At 52.9% G+C, this 20,881-nt stretch overlaps 1 long non-coding RNA gene across 1 annotated transcript; it reads left to right on the forward strand.

The window, feature by feature from the left end:
- Nucleotides 1-6,614: 6,614 nt before the first annotated feature.
- LOC122211045 lies at nucleotides 6,615-17,886 on the forward strand. Its single transcript, XR_006198435.1, has 3 exons — nucleotides 6,615-6,896; nucleotides 15,714-15,991; nucleotides 16,406-17,886. It is a non-coding gene; the product is annotated as an uncharacterized LOC122211045 (long non-coding RNA).
- The last annotated feature ends 2,995 nt before the right edge of the window (nucleotides 17,887-20,881 follow it).

The following is a 20,881-nucleotide window of genomic DNA, read 5'->3' on the forward strand; positions in this document are numbered from 1 at the left end:
GGGAGAAATCACAGGCAGGTAAACACGTTCCCAGAGGCTCATGGAATTATCTCCGCCATTTTGCTGGTTTGTGGTTCCCGATTCCCTTTCTGAGGGATTCGGTTTCCTGCTCCTCTTTCCTATTCCTGGACACAGGGTTCCGCAAACCTCCCGCCCCTGTCCTCAGCGACTTCTTCCCCCCGAGTTCCCCTGCTGCCTGCAGATCCAAGAAGGCTCCTCCAGAGATGTCTTCGCCATCCAACGCGGAGCCTGAGGCAAAGGTGACACGCTCAAGCTTTGTGTGAGGCGCAGTCCCAGGGCAGCGAGAGCGAGGGGAAAGGGGAGTGCCACAGACAGGGGAGAACACAAAGGCAAGGGGATGCATTGCTGAGGCCACAGCGTCACAAGAGGCCACCTGCTTGTTCGGTGGAAGACATCAGCTCCGAACAATCTACCCTGGGGAAGAAGGGACAGCTCCTTGTCATCTCCCGTCTCTCGTTGGCCAAAGTTGGCTCCGGAAGGGTGAACCCGTCTGCGCATCTTCTGGATGTGGGGCACAGACCCCGGCTGATGGCTCACAGCACAGTGCTCCACCTGAGCCTGGACGTGGCAGGGAGCCGGAGCCTGGGTCTGCTCTGGCTGGACGTGGGTGCCGGAGCTGCTTCGGTGCCCGCTGCCGAGGGTGCGATGGAGCCTGTGCGGGACCCCAGACCTCGCTGCAGGAGAGCTGGCACAGACGAGAGGTTACGGGGACAGCGGCTGGCGCTCTCCTTTGAGTAGATGGCCAGGTCGTCTTCGGGGGAGGCGGGTCGGTAGTGGCGATGTGGGTTGTGGGGGTCTGTCCTCTCTCTGGTGACTCAGAGACTTCCATGGACTTCGTCTTGTGCCGTCACCATCTCAACCTGTGGCTTCCAAGGTCACTGCAATAGGGGAAATGAGGAAGGAACGAAGCTCCGGGGCTCTTTACCTCCTCCGCCATAAGGGGACACACTCGCTTCCGCCCATCTTCCATCCACCGGAAGGAGACACACTCGCTTCCGCCCATCATCCACCCACCGGAAGGAGACACCCTCGCTTCCGCCCATCATCCACCCACCGGAAGGAGACACACTCGCTTCCGCCCATCATCCGAGTGGGGAGCTCAAAGGCCCCAGTCTGACTTCAGCTGGAGTAAGAAATGTAGAGCAGCACCTGCAGGGGTCTTGTGATCTCCGCCTGGCTGTCTGCACCCCCACCTCCTCCCGCTTCCCTCTCCGCATCCTGTACGGGAGGCGTTTACACAGGTGGGCAGTGTTTGCTGTTCACATCTGTTGGGATCCCCAGCGGCACCCCCTTTGGAACCAGCCCTGGATCAGGCTTCCTGCAGCTGCCCCTGGTCAAGGACAGCCCAGCGTGGGCACTGATCCGACCCCCTGTGTGATTGGATGCCTTTAGTGGGGGACTTGGCTGGAGGGACCCCCCCCCACCCCCAGGGTGGGCAAAATTTTCGTAAGTTGACTTTCTGCCCTTGCAAGCGTCAGGGCGGTGTGACGGCTTCCGTCTGGCTCTGGCTCCCTCCCCACTTCCCTTCCTAGGTGTTTCCTCCAACAAATCTCATGCACATCTAATAGCACCTGTTCCTCAGGGAACCCAGACTAACACATACATCATGATGACGCTATAGATAATTTCCAGCCCTGATTTAAATAGTGCACTGTATTTTTTTTTCTATAAGTAAATATCGTTTCCTGTATTTTATTTGTTTACTTTTCTAGGGATCTTTTGCTTATTTATTTTTTTTTTTTCAAATCACAAATGCACTCAATCCATTTTATTTTCCTGAAGAGGCCTCTCCAGGAGCGCTCTGATCCCTCCTGCAGCCTGGAGTAGGGGTGGGGGTGGGGTGAGGGGTGTCCCCTGGGCCTGGATGCCACCTAGAAGCTAACTTTTTTTTTTTTTTTTTTTAGGATCTTATAATCACATGTCTTAGTGTGGGTCTTCTTTCCTTTACTGTGCTGGGCACTTATGGACCCTTTCTGTCTGAAGAGTTGGAAGTTACGAAACAGTGAATGATAAGAAGTGAGTCTCCTTCCACCCCCCATCTGCTGGCTTGTCGCTGTCTTCCCAAAGACATTGTTTTTACCTGTTACTTGTGCACCTTCTGGAGATGGGCCAAGATGCAGGGGCGGCTTGTAGGCTGACATTACATTCCCATTATTAACACTGCCTCAACCCCCTTCCAGGTCTTTGGAAACATCCTTTTAATAGCACGACAGGATTCAAATATATGGATATACTGCGAAAAGGATTTAATCAATTCACTCTGGTGAGGTTTTAGGCTGTGTCTACTTGTTGCATTGTGAGTAGGGCTGTGATAAGTGTGCTGTAAATCTTTGTGGACATCTCCAGTTAGTTCCTCATATTCTGTTTCCTAAAGTGTGTTCACATGTTGCGTCTCGCTTCTGGATGAGACCAGACATGGTCTTGTGTGGTTTCCTATTCTTTCCTCCCCACGGATGGTTGAGGACGGGACCCTGTTTCGCCGGTAATGAAGCATGAATGCCAGGGAACATTTGGTTGCCTTTTGCCCACACGCAGAGTACAGAAATTCCCTTCCTGCAAATCACTTTTTGCTAAAGGGAGGCTTTCTCACTCATGCCAGCTGACACCATCTTCAAGCCCAGCTGTCCACACAAACTCAAAGCTGTGAGCTTTGGAAGTCACGATTTCCCCGTCCCTCTCTGAGTTTCTGAAGCAACAAACCCAGCAGAAATTACACACCTTCTCCTTCTCCACAAGTTCTGAATGCATGGAGAGTTCAGATGCTTCCAGCACATTCTGCCCTCAGTGAGGCCTGATGCACACAGGAGAAACACCGCCTTACATTGGTTGGACAGTTTCCCTCTTTAAACTATTTTTATATCTAGAAACATCCAATCCCTCTCCACCTAGGCGAGGTTTCAGAGTGTCTTGCGGTTCTTCTTGATGGTTAAATGGCCTCACAGGGGTCAAGGTCACACAGTGATTTCAGGGCAGATCTGGGTCCTGATCCTTGACCTTCCAAGCCAACCTAGAGCTGATTCCACTCGGCAACCTGACGGCATGTTTTCAGAAAACCGAAAGAACCAGCAGAGAGTCAGAAGGAGATACTGGCGAAAAAATGGAGGCACTGGAGTCAGGGGGACGTGACTGTGAATCCCAGACACTTCTCTTCTCTGAATCTTGGGTTCCTCTTCTGCAATATGGGACTAGTGCAATATGCACTGCAATATGGGACTACCCCTCAGTGTTGTCATGAGCATTAAAACATGTACACTAAGTCTGGGAGGCTCAGCCGGTTAAGCATCTGACTTCGGCTCAGGTCATGATCTCATGGTTCATGGGTTCGAGCCCCGCATTGGGCTCCCTGCCGTCCACAGGGAGCCTGCTTCAGATCCTCTGTCTCTTTCTCTCTCCCTGCCCCTCCCTTGATCACTTGCTACTCTCTCTCTCCCTCTCTCAAAAATAAATATTTATTTAAAACAATTTTTTAAATGTTTATTTATTTTTGAGAGAGGGAGAGAGACAGACCGTGAGCAGGGGAGGGGCAGAGAGAGGGAGACAGAATCCGAAGCAGGCTCCAGGCTCCGAGCCGTCAGCACAGAGCCCGACATGGGGCTCAAAGTCACGGACCGTGAGATCATGACCTGAGCTCATGTCGGACACTTAACCGACTGAGCCACCGAGGCGCCCCTCAAAAATAAATATTTAAAAAATTAAAAAAAAAAAAAGAAAAACAAAACACAGACACAAACACATCGATCACAGGCTTCTGCACAGCAGGTTTCTGAGTACGCGAATAGAGCTGTCGTGTGCTGACGTGAAATGCTATGAAGAGATGGGTCAGAGTCTCCAGAACCACGGATGGTCACGGTTAGATCGACCTCCAGGAGGACAGTCCAGATCTAGAAAGGGAAGGGGATGCTGAGGGCAGCGCCACAATTTGAATCAAGAGTCTATCTTCCCGCTGTTGTTCTGTTTACGACCCCACCGAGACTGCCCCGCCCAGGTTCCCCATGACCTTGTCCTTAGCAGCACACAGCCTAGTGAGGAGCACCCAACTCGTGCTTGGGAAGACCAGCACGGGCAGCTTTCAGAGGCTCTGGAGAGACAGATCGGGGACAGCCCAGAGTCCGGGAGGGTGGGATGAGTCAGGGGTGCGCAGGAGGCTGACTCAGTGTGGGGGCCCAGTGAGAAACTCCAGCAAGAGCTCAGGTTTGCCTGGGAACATCTCCGACAAGGCTTGGAGGCTGCTCAAGTCCTGGAACTCTTCAGCTGGGAGGGAGGGAGGTTGGATTTCATTCTGGTCGGTTACCTGTTTTATGGTGTCACAGCTCTTACGGTATCATATCTGCTCTGACCACGTTAACAGCAGTAACAAGCCAGCCCCTGAGTCTCTCATGTTAAATGTTGACATTAACGTTAACAAGTCAACATGTTAAATGTTTCTTTCTTACTCACACTAAGTCTTTTGCAGGGGGTCCTGGCCAGCCAGTGGCCTTCTATAGGGTTATGCGGGGTCCCGGGCTCCTTCCATGTTGGGGCTCTGCCCATCCCGAGAGGCTGCTGCCGGACCTTCTGGATTCAGCCAGCACAGGAGGAGGAGGCAATGGGAGACTTTTTTTTGTGGGCCAGGCCTGGCAGTGTCCCCAGCACGTATATCCATAGGCCAGAGCTCAGTCCCATGGCTGGCAGTGCAAAGAAACCAGGAAACGTAGACAAACTGTGTGGCTTGGGTGACATGAAATGGGTTTTGGGAACACAATGCATTCCCTGTATGTGAATCCCTCTGCACCTAGAAAATGAGTTCTTTAGGAGGCTGGGACCGTGTCGTGTTTGCCCCACGTTCCTGGACCCGGCAGGGTATGTGGCGTCGGGATGGTACTTGACCCGCAGGGACAGAAGGCATCTAACGCTTTGGCTTTGTCCTGATTTGGGGCTCTGTCCCCCCTCTCCGGACTCGGTGACTAGCCCTAGCTTTCTCTGGGTGAGTGGTCACCCTGGCTTTTCCTGTTTCTGGCTTCTACCCTGGCTCTGATCTCTCCACCTTGAACCTCAGCCCTGGGCCCATCCACCCCCTGCAAGGGACAGGAGGACCAGACAACCAGAAAGAATGCCTTGCCCCGTCCCTCCCCACCCTCAAATCACTCTAGTTCCTGTAGCTATGCCAGCCTTCTAGCTCGAGCAGGCCTCCACCCGAAATACCATGTCTGGAAGCTTTTCCAGCAAGAAGACAAGCCTGGCCTGTATCAGGGCTGTCCGTGTCAGATCAGAGATGGCCCGGCTGGGAAGTGAGCATCAGTCTGACCCACAAAGCCGACGGGGACCCGAGGGCCCCGCAGCTGCAGCCTGGGCCGGGCAGACAAGGTCCCTCCCAGGCCCGGGCCCGCGGGCAGCCTGTCCTCATGCTGGTCCCTTGTCAGCCTCGGATCCAGATAGAGCGACTCCAAGGGTGAGAACGAGAAAACAAACCGCTCCCAGCACACCGCCCGATGTTTTCCAGCTTGGAGAAAGAACGCCAGTTCAAAGGGCTGCCCTAGTTTCCAGCAACGAGCTTTCCCGCAGGGAGGTGGGAGCATGTTGTGTTGATGGAGCACAGGGGAACATCAAAAGGGATGTTTTGGAGACAGAGATGAGAGGTGGGCTTTTGATAAAGAACGTTGACTTCTTCTCTGGAAAGGAAAAAAAGGAAATTTGGGATAGGAAAAGAATCGGGATGGGATAAATAATAATCGCCATTTTTTGGTCCAATCTATGCCAAGCACTTTACCTTTTCTGCCATCGAAGTCATCCACCGGAGAGCCTGCGAGGTGAGTGTATTGTCGATATTTTATGGATGAGGAAACTGAAGCTGAGAGAGGTCCCGTAACTTGAGCGAGGTCACACGGCTGTAAGGGGTTGAGCTAGGAGAGAAACACAGGACTTCGCTGATGGCAAAGCTGATTTCTGCCCTGCTGTTTCACAGTCCTGGATTCCAGATTTTTCTGCCATGACAACAAAGTCCCTGCCATCCCCGCTTAGACTTTATCATCTGGGGTATTTGTGCCCCAAACCATTTTGCATGGTTTGGGGCACGAACTTAACTTGCTTCTCAGTTAAGGCTCACAAAAATCGTATGTAAAGGGCATGATTATTTTCCAAGTTTTTTGAGGAGGAACAAACCCAGAGACGTTAAGTAACTTGTCCAAGGTCCTGGGGCCCGTAGGTGGTAGGAAGAGCACTGGAATGCCCCCGTCTGACCCCGAACCGGGGCTTGCTCCTCTCCGCCGGGGGTTGGCACGCTACAGCCCCCGGGCCGGATCGGGCTGGCTGCCTCTTCTTGTAAGGGTTGTGAGCACCCCCTTTTTGTTTTTTTACATTTTTAAGAATTGTTGTTACATTTTAAATGATTATAAAAAGTCAAAAGGAAAATGCTATTTAGTGACATGTGAAACTTATACAGATTAACATTTTAGTGTCTGTCTATGAAAAACTTTTATTGGAAAGCAGCCATTTCTGTTGTTTCCTTGCTGTCTACAGCTGCTTTTGTACTCCCGTGGCTGAGTTGAGTCATCGTGATAGAGATCGTGTGGCCGGCAAAGCCTCAAGTATTTACTATCTGGCCTTTTACAGGAAGGGCCTGCTGTCCTCTGCTCTACCGCGTCCTGTGGAAGAAGACAAAAGGGGGGCATCGCCACTGACTACAGAGAGCAGGGCGTCCAGTCTCCGTCTTGCAGGAGGAGCTGGGCCGGGCTGAAGGGAACATTGGCCTCTTTCCTGTTGATGGTACACAGCAGGCTCATCCTCCAGAGATGCTACCCGGGAGAGCCCAGCGGGGGCAGCTCTGAGGTTGCAGGCACGGCCCAGCGTATGGGCAACGCAGGGAATCAGGTGCCTGGGGACTCAGGGGCCGCCTCAAGGTAAGGGACAGGCAGGGAGGTGGTGAGAGGGCCTAGGACCTAGGGGGGACCAGAGTGCGCATGTCCTGAGTTGGCCCAAGTTGGGGGTGAGGTGGGTCGGGGCCGGCAGATGCCTCGCACTGGCCCACGAGGCTGGCTTTGGGTGGGTGATGGGGTTGTGGAGCAGACGTCACACTTTGTCCTCATGGTGACGGAGGAGGACAGGCTGACCATCAAGGCTTTAAGTCCAGTTGTAGAGCGTTCCGGAAGCTTTGGCCCCGTGCCTGCAGACGGGTCGCTGGCCCGCACCAGGGCGTGGTGATCTGAACTTGGCCCCCGTCAGTCTCTGGCGGGGAGGGCTGTGAGCACTGCAGGGCACGGTGCATGCCGGGGCTCTGTCCTGCCCTTCTTCCGTGTGCTGGGAGGATGCGCCACACGTATTTCCTCTCACCTTCTAGGAGGGCTGAAGACGAAACGTCCCTTGCCCTCTGTGGAAGGGGACCTTTTCATTCCCGTAAGAGATTGAGACTCTGGGTATAATGAGTGACGAAAATCCCCACGAAAAAGTAAGAGTGAGGCTGGCGTCTGAGGGAGGAGACCATGCCCTTGGAGCTGGAGGAGCTGGAAGGGGGGGGGGGTACACTCCCTCCTGCTCGCCGGTAGGGACACGGCGTGCAAACTAGGCTGCGTGCAAAGGGTGGAAGAGTGGCATTTCCTAAGCCTCTGAATCTTTGGACTGACGGTCGTGTGTGCTACGCAGGGGGAGTGCTCAGCACAGCTCAGCAAACACAGGACACCCTTGCTTGCTCCTCCTCCCCCATTGTTCCCCCTCCCCCTCCGCCCCCCCCCCTGCTTCCCCTCCCCCCTCCGACTCCTCCCTCTCCTCTTCCTTCCCCTCTCCCTCCTCCTCATTCTCCCCTTCCCCTCCTCCCCCTCCCTCCTCTTCTTCCCCTCTTCTCTCTCCCCCTCCTCCCCTCCTTCTCTCCTCTTCCTCCTCCTCTTTCTTCCTCTCCTCCTCATTATTTATTTATTTATTTTGAGAGAGAGAGAGAGAGAGAGAGCAGAGGAGGGGCAGAGAGAGAGGGAGAGGCAGAATCCCAAGCAGGCTGCAGGCCCAGCGCAGAGCCCGATGGGGGCTCGATGTCATGAACCGTGAGATCATGACCTGAGCCCAAATCAAGAGTCGAACGCTTAACTGAGCCACCCTGGCCACCCCCCCCCTCCTTGTTTTTATCATGATGATAAGACAAGGCTAAGTTCTGACTCCCAGTTTTCCTGATGATGTGACTCCTTGTAAATCAACACCTATTAAGAACTTTCTAGGTGCTCAGTTCTTTGGTCGGTCCTGCTGGGGAGAGCTAAGTAAAGACACGGTTTGGGGGCACAGCAGAAACTCTGGAGACCGGAACAGTGAGGAGTGACACAGAGAGTTAGCGCCATAACCGAAGAAGCGGCTGTCACAGGAGGGACGGGTCCCCGGGGGCTGGGGCAGATCCTCAGCATCAGGGACTGAAGAGAAAAGCCAGAGATCACCAAGTGCAGCTCCCTTATCTTATAGGTGAGGAAACTGAGGCCCAGAGACGCCCAGAAAGGCCTGGTGACTGGCCTGAGGTCACACAGTAACTTGGTGATAAAGGTAGAACTTGAGTATAATTGTCTGGGTATTGGACTATGATGCCGGTTAAACTAATAATGGAGATCATGGTCGGCATGTACGGAACACGCCCTGTGCGTCATCCATCACGCAAAGCACTTTATTTGAATCGCTTTGCGTGACTCTTCTGTGACTGCCCGTGCTTATGGACGCAAGCCTGCTTTCCTGAGCAGGAGCCTGGCCGGCAGCCTGTGTGGGCGAATCTCCCTTCACTCCAACCTCTGCGGTCTTCACTTGTGTCAACTGTCTCTGAGCGTTTCCTTGCACCCCCTCCTTCTTCCCCACGTCCCCCTTCGTCCCGGTTTACTCTCCCCTTTTCAGCCACTGCCACCTGGGGTTGGGATTCTCCTTGGAAGCCTGTCTCCCAGGACTTGGCACTTGGTCCCAAAGGATGGGTGGGGACGCTCGCGGGAGGGTGAGTGAATGGTGCCTCCATACCGAGTGGGAAGGGGAGAGCCGAGGGCGCGGGTGGGAGCCTACGGGGCCCCTGGGAGCTCAGTGGAGCACCCATTGTTCCCTGTTCATCATCTGCTGCTCCCCAGGTTTATTGAGCAGCATTGGCCGAGGGCCGGCAGGTGGGGCAGAGGGGCAATGGCACGAATGAGTATAAAGCAACATAGAGAGCGTGAAGAACCATGGGGGAGGCGCACTGGGCGTGAGAGACGACGGTTATTCCCACCCACGGCCATCAGGGATGGTTTCTCATGGGATCCCTTCTGGGTCTGGAAGGCGGGGAGGGTGAATATGTGCAGAGACGGTGGGAAAAGGAATCCGTGCCCAGGGGGTTATGGGAGCGTGTGTAAGGTGAGACAGAAGGTGGGAGGCGAGAAGTAAGACCGGGGGGCCGACTTAAGTGTGAATAGACAGAAGGCATCTGTGGGGTGGGGGTGGTAACAGGGACCTCTAACCCTTACCGAGCACCTGCGACACGCCAGACTCGCTTCTGAGAGCTTTCAGTGCCGCGACTCGTGTTTTCCACGCAACATCACCCCTCTTTACCACTGAGGAGACTGGGACACAGAGACGTGAAGTACCAGCCTAAGGTCACACAGCCCGGAAGCAGTAGCTCGGGAGTCAAATCTGCCAGGCCGGGTTTTGGCCTGTTTCACTCTGCTGCCTCTTGAGCGGACTGGAAGGGAACGGAGAGCAGGGGGGGCGAAGGGGAAAAAGGAACCCTGTGTCAAGGAACTTTGACCAATTCTCAGATGGCCAGCGGATCTTCTCATCCACAAAACGCCTGGCCTGTCGTTGGAACCACGAGCTCACCTGTGTCCCTGAGGGGACGCTCCCAGCTTGCAGCCCTGGAATAAGTCAGGTGGGGTCTCCAGGGCCCGTGGGGCAGGGATGCCTGCAAGATTCTTCTGGGTCTCAGAGATCTTCCAGAAATGCAGTATCTGATGTAGCAACAGCCTTCCTCCCCCTGGTCATCCCTAGGCCCCTGCGTGTCTCCTTTTGTTTATGATTACTGAAGGCATTTGCATGAAAACAGGGTTTTCTTAGTCTTCTGAGGGTTCCGCTTCCTGCTGCCGGTTCTTACCTGAAGCCATAATTCTCCATTTGTGGCTCAATAACCATCTCCCGGGTGGCTAATTATGGGCCATATGCTCCTGGGGCTGGTGTGCTGGAAAGGCAGACTGGCATGCTCGGTGTCCGGCTCCTGTACTTCTCTCTCTTTTGGACTTGCTGGCTCAAACCTGTCCTCCGCAGTGTGTCCCCAGGGCCCCTCGAGACTGTTTTCCTCCTCAGGTGCTGTTCCGTTTTGCAGACGACCCCGGCTGGGCTTAACTGGGCCTTCACTAGTCTGCCTGCCAGCATCTCAGTGTTGACCAGTTGGCAAAAAATCAACAGAAGGGCAGATGACGTCTGCTGTTTAAACCCCCTCCAGGTCGGGTGATGAAGTGGAAAGAGCTTTGGCCTGGGATCAGGGGAAGTGGAGAGCTCCTGGCTTTGTTGGGAAATTGCTGTTATGACTTTGGAGAAATCTCTTTACCCTTCTGGTTCTTCGTTTTTTCCTTATGTAAAGGAGTGATTTTGGTTCGATCAGTGGTTTCTAACCTGATTCCTAGGTGTCTGAAAAGATAGTGATGGGCGCAGGGGGGCCTTTAAAACAGCTTTGAACTCCCTCTAACCACTAACTCCTAGAGAGAAGGGATCGCTGCCTATTCACTGAGTCTCCGTTATCTAGGACAGTGTTTGGCACAGAAGGTGCGGACAATGAATGTTTGTTGGAATATGAAGGCCGTTCAGAAAGCCCAACAAAAATTGTCCTTTGGTGCTGACGAACCTGGGCAGGCTAACAGAAACCTTGGATTCTTTAATGACCAGCATGACACTAAAGATGAGCTACTCATTTTTTTTTTTTGTCTCTGCATAACTGCCTCTAACTTAAGCAGGGAAGGAATCTGTGGGAGCCAAGGCATCTGAGAACACAGGTGATTTCAGCGGTCAAGGTGGGAGGTGCGATCGGTCGAGCTGAGGTGATGTGACTGCCCAACTGCCTGCTGGGAATGGACACTATCTAGCTCTCTTAGGCTTCCATGGACTTTGTCCCCACCAAGACTATCACAGACTTGGGGATTTCTCCAAAAACAGGAAGGAAATTTGGATTCCAGGCAGCCAAAACATGACAAGGGACCACTGTGCCTGTCACCCTGGTCCTGTCGCAGTTAACTGGATCTCTGCTCCGTAGCCGGTGGGTGGCTTTGACGAAGGGAATGAGAAAACAAACTTATGTCTGCATTTTGATGTGGAAAAATGTCTGTGTGCCCGCAGTCTATGTGAAAGAAATTATAACGGGATGCTTGTGGGTGAAGACGGGCTTATCTCTCGTCCACAAAGCTGGGGTTTGCCACCAAGGTAAGTAAAGACATTCCCCTGTTGAGACACAGACACAGGTGCTAAGGGAGACTCCCCTTTTCTGTATCTCTAGTTGTTCTGGGGGAGCTCCAGGGACCAGTCTTGTCTGACTCCCCATCTCACCGGGCCGCGTAGTCCCAAACTGGTTTATTTCACCGGGATTTTGTGAGCTCAAGTGAGATCCTGGGTTCGAACGTTATCTCTAACCTTAAATGCACTCATGTTGCCAATAACAGTCCACAACAATGCCAGTGATAACCAATATCTGTCCTGGTGTTTATCTGGAAAGTGTGGGTTGGCAGCCGTCCACGAGGAAACACCTTCCCTTTTCCTTCTTCTCGCTGGCGTTCTTTGTGTTCCTTTGATCTGTGCAGTGGACATACGTCATTTACAGCTGTCCCATACCTTTTGGATAGTCTCGCTACCTCTTAATTATTTTTAACATTATGACTTCCGCCTTTGCATGGAAGAACCCAGAAAATTTGCGTCCTGAGGGTTGCTTTGAGCCAGGATAACGGCAGAGGACCTAGGCCGCTGTAGTTAGGTGAACTTCTCTGAGACTTGGAATCAGAAATATGAGGTCCTTGTCCAGAAAGTGTGGAGCTATTTGGTTCTTTGGGGGCAGCAGTGGTGGAATTTCTGGCTGCTAGTTGTGGTCGTGGTAACTGCTACATAGTGATGTTTGTTAGAGAATCCTCACAGGGGTGTTTGGACTCAGCAGAGTCAGATTCCATTTTTACTCTCCTCAAAGATATTCTGAGTTATTGGGTACGTTTCATATGTTCCTTTCCTGCTTACATTAGGCAGGCTGTTTGCAGCTAAAAATCCTTCCCAGTGTTGGAATTGCATGTGGAGTGGGTTCCAAAAGTTGCAGAACCTATGCTGTGTATAGAAGGGGCTTAGCGGAGGTGGTCAGGCATCAGGAGGCAAGGATTCACCCAAGGTCAGCTAGAGACAGGATGGCCTCGTGTTCCTGTTGGCAAATCCACATCAGCTGCGCCCTACACGGCCAACCTTTGCCAGCTCATCCTTGGGACACTGACCTCTGCCAGTGGAAGCGGCAGGGTTGAGGGCCGTAGTTTGGTTGTCTCCTTTGTCGCTTTGACTCCTGCCGATACCCTTGCCCTCAGGGTCTTTGCTTCTATCCCTTCATAGAGGCTAGTTGTGAGATCAATAATGATTTTACCTTTTCACAAGTAGATGTCACGGTGTTTGAAAATGTGTGGAAAGGTAAAGACTAATGGTGGAAACAAGTGACAGAGGGAGGCATAAAGATGGAGAGAGAGAGAGAGAGAGAGAGAGGGAGAGAGAAAATGACAAATAAGAAAGAGAGGGAGAGACAGAGACGCAAAAAGTGAGAGCTGGAAAAAGGGCCCTGTCTATGTCAGGAATAGTCCCTGGTGAGTTAGCTTCTGTGGTAACCAGCCTCTGTGACGGCCTCAATGAGCCCCGTTTCTGGTTTTTCACTCCCCATGTAGTTCTTTTTCACGTAGTATCGGGCTGGCCTGTGTGACAAATAGAGGATGGTGGAGGTAACAGTGGTGATTCCCAAGGCTAGGTCATAGAATACGTTGTCGCTTCTGCCTTGGCCTCTTGGATGGTTCTCTCTGCAGGAAGCCAGCCGCCATGTTGGAAGGACACTAACACGGCTCCGTGGAGAGCCCGCATGGAGAGAAACCAACTTGGCAGTTGCGACTTGCTGGCCCCGGGAGCGAGCCTCCTGGGAAGTGAGTCTTGTGGCCTCAGTCCATCACTGACATGGCTGGACACCAGCTGGTACCTGGCAGCAATCACCTGAGAGAGCCTGAGCCAGAGGCGCCCCACCAGGCCACGCTTGCTCCTTGATCTGAAGAGCTGAGGGAGCTAATGAGTGATTACTGTTGTTTTGAGCCATTGAATGTCAGGTTATTTGCCGCGCAGCACTAGATACTCAATATAGTTCCCTTGCTGCCCTTCCTTTTGGTAAAAATGCTCTGGAGTCTGAGGTAGGGGCAGACAATGGACGTGTTTGGGAACCTCTCATCTTCTTCCATGGGTGTTATTGTTCTGCTTCGTAGACTCACTCATTCGTCACTTAGTAGAAATTCCTCTTGGGCTCTGGTAGATAACGGAACATTATTTCTGTTTTTCAGTATTATTGCACCTTTAATTCTCCTGGGTCTATTTTTGTAAGCATTTCAATGGGAAGGTGGATAAGGATGAATCCCAAGCTGTTATCTTGCTGTTCTCTTAGCCAGGGAATCAAAAATCTATAACTGCTTCTATGGTTTTGCTTTTGCATTCCATCACTGCACATTTTTGAGCACATATTTCCAAACCATTTTTTCTTGCTCGTTTCTTCATTTATTTATTAGTCACATGTACCATTGGATTGTTTTATCATATGTTAGAAAGCCTACACAAAATATGCATTTAGAAAGTATGAGAGAAAAATACATAGAAATTCTAATATTTTCTTTTTTCTGCTTAAATGGTTGTCTTGGGCACTGCTGGTCAATGTGTCCCTTCTCCCACTTTGGACACCACTGGTCTCCCATACGGTTAGCTTTTTATGTTCATGTATTGCCTGTATGTTATTTAAGGGAAGAGGTTTTACTTTATTTATCTTTTCCAAGATTATAGGGTTCCTGCTTCATTCAGGCTTCTTTTTAAAAAATTTTTTAAACATTTTTGTTTATTTTTGAGAGACAGAGAGAGACAGAGTGTGAGCAGGGGTGGGGCAGAGAGAGAGGGAGACACAGACTCCAAAGCAGGCTCCAGGCTCTGAGCTGTCAGCACGGAGCCCGAGGCGGGGCTCGAACTCACGGACCGCGAGATCATGACCTGAGCTGAAGTCGGATGCTCAACTGACTGAACCACCCAGGCGCCCCCATTCATGCTTCTTAAAAGAAAGAATAATAAATGAATGAATGCATGAATGGACGAATACGTAAAGACATGACTGAATCGTGGGATTTAATCTTCTCCAAGTTACAGAGCCCCTCTCTGCCACATTTGCTGAGAACAGCCTCTGTGCTAAGTACACCCTTGGAGGACAGGTCTGGACTTCTTTCTTTCTTTCTTTCTTTCTTTCTTTCTTTCTTTCATGTTTTTATTTATTTTTTTGAAGGAGAGTGAGAGAGAGAGAGAGAGCATGAGCAGGGGAGGAGCAGAGAGAGAGAGGGAGACACAGAATCCGAAGCGGGCTCCAGGCTCTGAGCTGTCAGCACAGAACCCGATACGGGACTCGAACTCACAAACTGGGAGATCATGACCTGAGCCAAAGTCGGACGCTTAACCGACTGAGCCACTCTGCGCTTCTAAGATGGAAGTCAGAAACTCACTGTGGTGGACAGGTGCCCCTGGACTTACTTCTAAGACAAATTGGGTTCTGTTTCCCCTATCCATCCCAACCCATACCGTGCCATACACAGGCCCCCAAATCACACCCCCGCACACCATAGTTTTCTCCCTTTCCCTCAAGCTGTCTTCCAGGCCCGGCTCTCTGGCAAATAGCCGTCACCAGCGAAGACCTTTCTAGTGAGTACATATATATGTGGGGGAGGATTTTCCTGGCCCTTAACTAGCTTGCCTCACCAGGACTCAGGCTGTCTGGGTTTCTGTCTTCTAACATTTCCTGGGGCCAAGGAGCTGTGGGAGACACAATTATAACCAGCCCGTCAGGTCTCTTCGTTTGGCTGGGCATCTCTCTTCCGCGTCCGTCGGCTTAGATCCTCGTCCCCATTTATGCCTTCCGAGTGACCTAGTGAGTTAGAGTCAATGTTGCTGCTTCCCTGCTGCAGCCCCATTCTGCACCGTACTGGCTCTCCTGGCCTGGGGTTGTGCAAGCGACTGGGCACGTGGAAGAAGGCGCAAAGGGCCAGCTTCTCTGGGAGCACAGCTGGCTTTGTTCTCTCTGTGTGCACGTGCGCGCGCATGTATTCAGAGAGTTACGAGAGGGATGTACTTAGCGGGATTTAGAAAGTCTTAGTTTGAACTCTGATCCCTGGGTTCTTTGTTGTTGGGCCTTGGCCAAGACAGCTCATTCGGGACCAGTGGATGGGAGTCTTTGGGGACATACCTGGGGACATACAATCACAACGGAGTCTTGTGCTGGACATGCTCCTGGCCGCCCTGAACTTTTGAACGCTGGGACGATCTCGGTTAGGCCCCCAGATCTCAGTGGTTGGAAACAACAAAATTTATTGCTCACTAATGTCTCTGTGTCCATCATGGGATATCTGGGGGTCTGCTTCGCTCTGGGACTCAGGCTGCCCTAGGGGCCGCCAACTGCCAGGACAGAGAAGAGAGAGGGCAGACAAATCACACGGTGCCACCAATTTTCACAGATGTTTCAGTCACTTCTGCTCCTGTTTCGATGACCAGAGCAACTCACAGGGGATGGCGGCTTTCCAGGAGGGGCTAAGATGTACCATATTACCACGTGACCGGAAGGGAAAACCGTGAAATATGTGAACAGTGCTCGTGACGGTCCATATCCTTTCCTTCTTCTGGATCCTTTCCTGGTTTCCGAATTCTGCGCTTCTGAGATGGAAGTCAGAAACTCACTGTGGTGGACAGGATAATGCTCCACACAAAGATGTCCACGTCTTAATCCCCAGAACCCGTGAGTATGTCCTCTATGACAGAAGAGGCTTTGCAGGTGTGATTAAATTAGGGGGCTTGAGATGGGAAGATTATCTGGGATTATCCCGGTGGGCCTGATGTAACCACAGGGATCCCTATAAGGAAAGAGGGAGGCGGGAGAAGCAGAGTCAGAGATGTGAGGATGAACACAGAGGTTGGAGCGATTGCTGTAAAGAGGCTCGTGGGCCCAGGAATGCAGGCAGCCGGGTTCTAAAGAAGCTGGAAGAGTGGAGGCTGGGTGGCGGTCGTGGGGCTCTGGAGTGACTGTCGCTCGCTCCAGAGAAGTGACACGGGCACATCTCTACAAGAAGGCTGAACTGGGGGGGTGGGATAACATAGTTCACTCTGCTTTTATGATTACATGGAATCATTTCCCTCTTTTGCCCCATTGAAGACATATTTGGATTACTTACCCAACACAGGATCAACAACCCCCTTTGGCCTATGTGGTAATGCCTCCGAGACTTTCACCAACGTCATGACTTCGGATTCAGAGCATGGCGCCACGAGTTCACCAGAACTGGGCTGCCCCCACTGATGAGTATTTCAGTGTCTTTTGCTACGTGACACCCAGCGACATACGGCAACGGCATTTATCCCGTGTTCACCGGCCTTCCCGGGGACTGGGTGTATGATGGCCAGGCCGATCTGGGCTGCGCTCCGCTGGAGGTTCTGGTTCAGCCTGCGGGTCGGGCTCAGGTCTGAGTTCTGGGCCGGAGGGACGGCAGCTCCCGCAGGGACGCTCGGGTCACGGTGGATCACAGGAGCACAGAAGCCAGCCCGATGGCAGCCAGGCTCACTTTGTCTCTGCTCCTGTTATGACAGCTAACACCCCATGGACTAGGGCAGGGCACGCGGTTAAGCTGAAGCCAGGGTGTGGCAAAGAGGGGGATGCAGGGCTGGCACTGGGGGTGCCAAGAGTTGGTCCTAATTCAACTGTCACAATAGAGAAGGAAGTGTAGGCTCGGGGAAATTCAGGATATTTTCCTGGATCTCATGGTAAGTCAGTCATATGGGTTGAGGCCACTTCTCTATTCATTACCCTACGTTGCCAGCACGGCCGGCTCATGGAAACTTCCGGCAGGTAACCTTCTGTGCACTACCCCCTCATCTTGCCCTGGCCTTGTCTTTCTGTTTCGGGAGGCTTGTCTGTTTCCAAACTGCACATGTCACCAGCTCAGCTCTCCGTCCATCCCTCTGGGGGAATGCTCTTTCTCTCTCAGATGAACTCCATACCCCTGGCTCGGATGACATGTCTCTCTTGGGGCCTTTGTCTACTCCTCTGTAAAGAGATATAGTTGTCTGTCACGTGACGAGGGGTGGCAGCGGAATCGGCTTGCTAGCAATTTGCAGGCCGTTCGAGCCCCTCTTCTGTGGCGTGGCGCCCCGTTGGCCCTCAAGTGCCGGGGCGATGGTGTGGCCAGGAACACGAGCCGTGTGTCAGGCACATTCAGAGCAGGGGACTGTCTGTGAAGCAGGGGCCGGTCCTGCTCTGAAGACCCCGGACCGCCCAGACCCGACACGGGGGTCAGGTGTCATGGGGTGGCCCTGTAAGTGGAGGCTGGCGCGGGGCGGGGGGGTCTGGAGGGATCGTGGGGACCGGGTGGCTGAAGGGTATTCCTGCCACCAGATGTAGTTCACTTGCATAAGCGTTTCTTGAGCCCGGCAATGTGCCAGCACCTCGGCCGGGAACTGAGCCCTTAGGACACAGGAGAGACAGCTCCTGCCCTCAGGAGGCTTCGGGGCTAGTAGGGGGAGCTGAGGACATTAAATGAACGGTTGCGTTCTTCAAAAGTGGCAAGAACCATGCAAACGAGAGAAGAGTTGTTTGAGCGTACTCTAACTTTTTTTTTAAGTTTATTTATTTTGAGAGAGAGAGAGAGAGCAGGGGAGGGGCAGAGAGAGGGAGAAAGAGAGTCCCAAGCAGGCTCTGCATTATCAGTACAGAGCCCCATGTGGGGCTCTAACTCACGAGCCGTGAGATCTTGACCTGAGCTGAAATCAAGAGTCGGATGCTCAACCGACTGAGCCCCCTGGGCGCCCCAACAGCTGCATTCTTCAAGCGTGGCAAGAACAGTGCAGACGAGGGCAAGGTTGTCGGGGGTACTCTAAACAGCTTTGGGGCTTGTCTGAAAGGGGTAAGCGATTCTTTACCTGTCTTGCTGCAAATAACAAATCTCTGTGTTGCATGGGAACTCTTATCCCCCGCTCGTCGTGTTTCGTAGGGGGAAAGGGAAATCCTACTTCCCAGGAGGGAAAGATTTGGGAGGAGCACTGCTGGCACCTTCCTCCATACCTACGACCCACTCGTCCCTCCCCAGGAAGGAGAAGGGATTCTGATCCGATTAGTGACTCTGGGGACCTGAGTGGGGTCCAGGGTTCCTGGTGTTGTAGGATCTCTGATGAGAACTGGAGCCTGTTTGAGACCTGAGGTTCAAGGAAGTGAGGGGACTTGGCCTCCTTTGTCCCCTGGGTGTGGCAGAGACCAGAGGCACGACCATCGCTCTTGAGGCTGTGTCCGCACAAAGGGAAAGCCTGGTGGCGGGGTCCAGTTAGCGGCTGTGGTGATGCCCGCGGCAGAGGTGGGCAAGGAGCAGGCAGAGCGGGGAGGGGCTGAATCAAGGCAAGGCCCCCCGGGGGAATGGATGGGAATTCCAGAACTATCCAATGGGACGGAACCTAAGGGAGGAGGGGTAGGTGGTAGGCTCAGGTTCCCGGCTCTGGTGAACGGGTGGGGTGATGCTCGCACCTGTTGCCTCGAGAGGGAGCCGCGATCACTCAGGTTTGGACCTGAAGGAGTCATGACCCTGGATTTGGGTTCTCCTTGAGCGGCCATGCAAACATCTCACCAGGAGATGCTAGAACACGATTTACCAAATGGGGGACCTTCGGTCTCCTGAATCTCCTGGATTCTCCTGAGTCCAGCCCGTCGGTGCTGTTTAACCGATTTTAAAAGCTCCGACTTAGCTGGAGAAAGCACAAAGTGAAAGATTATACGGGAAAACCTGGATTTCGATGTTTTCTTTAAAAAGAAAAAAGAATCAGGAAACCTTGGGCTCACCTTCTTTGAGAAAAAGGGTTCCTCAGTTTCCTCGAAACGTGTCACTGGCAGGGGCACTTTGCAGTTTACAAAGTGCACCGCTCGTCCTCGCAAAGCGTGCGGTGTGCCCCCCGTCCGCCCCAGCTCGTCTGTCCACACGCTTCTCATCGCCCTCCCTCTGTGGGCAGCGGGGCAGGAGAGTCGGGGTCCCGGGGCTCTGAGCGGTTTAGGCTGAGCTCACAGCCGGGAGTGGGGGCCTGGCCCCCAGCTCCGGCCCCCCCCCAACCCCCATTCTCAACTCTAGTCTTAGTTTCCTTTCCATTGCCTTCCATTTGCCAGTCAGTTATAAATAGCTCAAAGAAGATTTTATTTCCAGCTTCCAAGTGACATGTGCTGTCAGCAACACCACAAAACACTTCATTGATGTTTTTAAGGGGGTGGGGGAGAGGAAATAAAATTGCTTATTTGCCCAAAGCGGTGTTCAGCGAACTGAAATCCCTCGACTCCCATGGGACTCTCTGCTTTTCCCGAGTGAATGGATTTTCAAATTTGGAACACAGGTGGCCTTCAGGCTGAATGGCCGCCGTCTGCCTCTCTGATTAATTCAGTCAATGCCGCAGCCCGAGGAGGGTTAGAGGTTGGATCTCCCCTCCCCAGCTCGGCCCGGGGAAAGCCAGGGGAACAGGCATGGGGGTGGGGGAGGGGAGGCAGCTCCTAACAGCTTTGGGGGCCTTGTCTGAAGCCGGTAAGCAATTGTTTTTCTATCTCGCTGCTTGTCAGGGCGGAGACAGGAGGGAGAAGGCATTTCTTCCCAACAGGAGAGGAAATCACAGCCAAACGTTTGCAATCACAGAGCCAAAGGCTTGTGTCAGACATCGGGGTGAGACTGGGGTGCCTTTCAATGAGATCATGGCCAGGAATAGACAGGAACAGTGGAAGGACAGCCGGGCGCAGGCCCAGAAGAGGGAAGGGACAAGAACCTGTCCCTGTTAGCTGAGCCTTCGACACAAAGCCCGGTGCGGAGGGCTGGTAAATGAAGAGATTGTCCAGGCCATCTTAATGGTCTGAGAAGCTTCCTTACCCCGAGCTACTAGAAACAGCCTAGAGTAGGCCGAGCTATGAAAACAGCTGTTTCACGTACGCAGCAGTCCCTGAGCTGCTTCTCCACTACCCTTTGAATGAAAATCATTGTTATGCGCCTGTTGGATGGACAGAGCAAACTGGATGTGCGAGGCTAAGCCAGGTGGGGAGGCCACACAGCAAGTGCTAGAAGGCTGAACCTGGCAGTCTGGCTCTGGAGCCCGTAACACGTTGCCTTATTGCCTCCGTGAGCAAAGCACAACGGAGAGCATCGCGCCTGGAGAGAAAGGAAGCAGGGAGATAGAGGGGGAGACAGAGAGAAAGAGAGAGACAGAGACAGAGAGAGAGGCAGGAAGAGGCTGTTTGCACAGTACCTAGCTCTGAGTGGGCTCAGGGCACCTGACTGAGGAAGAGAAATCCTCAAGGGAGAGGAAGGGACGATGAGGCCAAGCTCAGGGTCCACCTTAGCTCCTGTCCTTCTGGACTCTCAGAAGGTGGAGGAAGGAGAGGTTTTCTGTCCCGACTCTGGAATCTTCGCTGGCAAGTTTGGCCCATTGTCCTGGCATTAGCCAACCAGATCAGCCTTTCTCCCCCTTGGAGAAGGGGGGACAGGGCATAAGCAGAGACAGACCTGGAGGGTAGCACAGAGACACTGTTTGTAGTCCTGGGCCTGCCATCACCCCGTCCGAGAGACATCCTTCGTGTTAAGCCAGGGTAGGGAAGGGGAGGAATGACAGCGACCTCACCTCA

Source organism: Panthera leo, chromosome F2 (assembly GCF_018350215.1).
Source record: "Panthera leo isolate Ple1 chromosome F2, P.leo_Ple1_pat1.1, whole genome shotgun sequence".
Taxonomy (NCBI): domain Eukaryota; kingdom Metazoa; phylum Chordata; class Mammalia; order Carnivora; family Felidae; genus Panthera; species Panthera leo.